This window comes from Marmota marmota, unplaced genomic scaffold, assembly GCF_001458135.2.
Source record: "Marmota marmota marmota unplaced genomic scaffold, marMar, whole genome shotgun sequence".
Classification (NCBI taxonomy): Eukaryota; Metazoa; Chordata; class Mammalia; order Rodentia; family Sciuridae; genus Marmota; species Marmota marmota.
The window spans coordinates 7,204,929-7,208,034 of record NW_025999968.1 but is presented as its reverse complement, the minus strand read 5'-3'; the positions used below and the strand labels follow the sequence as shown (position 1 = coordinate 7,208,034).

The following is a 3,106-nucleotide window of genomic DNA, read 5'->3' as shown; positions in this document are numbered from 1 at the left end:
AACCTCCTCTATTCCTCCATCTTGGACCTGAGCCCTCCACAATGTTTTCCGTAATGGTTATTCTCATTTACATTGCTACTAACAGTGTCCATGTTGACCACTGTTATCTTTTATCTATTTTTGATAATAGCCATCCTTACCTGAGTGATAGCTCACTGTAGTCTTGATTTGCATTTCCCTGATGATTAGTGATGTTGAGCCTTTTATCATATACTGTTAGACATTTGTGTGTCTTCATTTAAAGAATGTCTGTTTAGGTCATTAATATTTATTGTTTATTTTTAATCAGGTTATTTTTTAATTTTTGCTATTAAGATTTTTTTGTTCATTGTATATTCTGAGTATTAAATACTTGTCAGATGTTCTCCCATTATATAACTTGTCTCTTAACTTTGTTAATTGCTTCCTTTGCTGACCAGTACTTTTTTAGTTTGATGTGATCACCCTATTTGTCTGTTTGTCTATTAGCTTTTCCCTGTTATTTTACAATCTTTTCCAAAAACTTATTGCTTATACCAATGTCCTGAGTGTTTTCTTCCAGTAGTTTTATAATTTCAGGTCTTAGATTTAAGTCATTCAATCATGTTGAGTTGTTCTTTTGTAACTAGTAAAAAGTAGAGATCTAGTTTTATTACACATATAGATATTCATTTTTTTCAGCATTATTTATTGAAACAACTATTTCATTTCTAGTATGTGTCCTTAGCATTTTTGTTGAAAATCAGTTGGCTTATAGACATGTGGGTTTACTTCTAGGTTCTATTCTGTTTCATTGATCTGTGTGTCTGTTTTATGAAAATATGCTCTTTTCATTACTACAGCTTCATAGTATGTTTTGAAATCAGGTAGTATAACGCCTACTTATTTATACTTTGTGCTCAAGATGGCTTTGGCTATTAGGAGGTTATTTTTGGTGGTCTTATAAAAATTTTAGGATTTTTTTTTCTGTTTATGTGAAGAATGTCATTAGTATTTTGGTAGAAGTTGCCTTAAAAGGTGAATTGTATGGACATTTTTATAATATTGATTGTTCCAACCTATGAACATGGGATATGTTTGCACTTTTTTGTGATTCCTTTAATTTCTTCCATCAGTGTTTTATAATATTTATTAAAGGATTATTGAAATTTTAAGAAGTATTGATATCTTTTTAGTGTAATTTGCTCCACCCATATTCTGGTATCTATTTAGTCAAGTCTTTCTGAAAGTATTTTAGGAGAAAAATTAAATTTTCTCTCTGTAAGGTTTGTGTAATTCTTGCTGAGTTAATTCCTTTGTACTCTTCCTTTGCTCACCATAATAAATAATATCTTTTTTAAAAAAATGAAATCTGGGCTGAGGATGTGGCTCAAGCGGTAGCGCGCTCGCCTGGCATGCGTGCGGCCCAGGTTCCATCCTCAGCACCACATACAAACAAAGATGTTGTGTCCGCCAGAAAAAAAAAACTAAAAATAAATATTAAAATTCTCTCTCTCTCTAAAAAAAATGAAATCTGACTAGTTATTAGTGGGTTAAAAAATTTCTTGAGTTTGTGAGTTAACTCATATTCAGAAGCCATTCTAACCTCTATCAATTCAAAGTTATTCTGTTGATTCTGATAAGTGTGGAGTAATTTCACACTCTGACAAATAATAGTGATATGCCCTGGGAGCTCACCATGTGCCAGGAATTGCTTTAACCCCACAAGATATTATGAGTCTGGTGGTATAACTCTTCCATTTTCCTCTGTCTAAAGCATTCAGAACTTGCCCACAGTCACATAGCTATTTCATAAATTCCTGGCTGTATGCTGTTTCTGGTTCTATCTATATGGGGTTTGAGTCATATAACCCTCTTTAAATTGTGGTTGTCACTTACCTAGCTCATAGGTCATTTGACTCATAAATATAATGATGAAGGTCTTGAAAAAGAAATTTATGCTTCCAAGTAAAAATTTCCATGATACCACTTAATGAAGAATCTAAAATTGTCAAGTAGAATGGTGGTTGGTAGAAGCTGGTAGGAGGGGAAAACCGAGAGATATTAATCAAAGAATACAAAATTACAGCTTTATATTGTTGAATAAGTCCTAGAGATCTACCATCTAGCACAGTGCCTATAGGTCACAATATTGTATACTTAAAATTTTGATGAGGGTCAATTCTATCATGTGTTCTTATCTCAAGTAATAGTAATAATAAATAGAGTGTGAGTAAACTTTCAGAAGGGATGATTTCACAGGTGTATATTATCTTGAAGTTGCTTACAGCTGTGAATTGTACATAAGTAGTATGTATAGATATGTTAATCATTCCTCAGTAAAGTGGGGAAGGAAGAGAGGAGGAGCCTGAAAATTGTACATAAGCAGTATGTATACATATGTTAATCATTCCTCAATAAAGTGGGGGAGGAAGAGAGGAGGAGCCATAAAAGCTCTGTCCCAGCACCTTATCAGAAGGTACTGGCAGTAAAACATAGAAGGCTTTTTAGGTGGGCTGGGGATGTAAATCCGTGATAGAGTGCTTGTCTAACACCACAGGTGAGACTCTTGGTTCAATCTGCAGTACTGGAGGTAGGAGTGGAGTGGGGGAGAGAGGGCTGAGCATTTAGAAGTGAGCATTTCATTGATCTCTTTATCTTTTTATTTTTTTAGACTCACGAATTCTGGAAAACAGGAACAAAAACAATCCTAAGCATCCTCATCATTAATGCAAGCGGAAGGATATTCCTCAATAAAGAAAAAAACTGATCACATCATGAAAGGCGAAATCATTACAAAATTGATTACTTGAATATATAATTTGATCCTGAATTAAAAATAATAAAGGTAAATTTTAAAGAAAGTGATCCACTGGTTCAATTCAACTTCAAAATATTTGCCATTTCTTCAGTTGCCAACATAGTTATTTAAAGAATTCACCTCTCCCTCTTCCCACCACATTTCCTTTCTCAGTACAGGTATCAGGAACATGTTTAAAAAAAAAATTGAAAAAGGAAAAAAAAAATATTTGAAGATGAGCTAGAATTAATATGAAAACCATTGCCCACGAATTGATCCAGGCTCCTTTGAGCTCGTGGGGGCGGGGGGCGGGGGCGGTGGAAAAGGCAGAGGAGGAAAAGAGGCGGA

At 34.1% G+C, this 3,106-nt stretch overlaps 1 long non-coding RNA gene across 1 annotated transcript; it reads left to right on the top strand.

The window, feature by feature from the left end:
* Positions 1-2,380: 2,380 nt before the first annotated feature.
* LOC125616897 lies at positions 2,381-2,989 on the top strand. Its single transcript, XR_007347674.1, has 2 exons — positions 2,381-2,518; positions 2,633-2,989. It is a non-coding gene; the product is annotated as an uncharacterized LOC125616897 (long non-coding RNA).
* The last annotated feature ends 117 nt before the right edge of the window (positions 2,990-3,106 follow it).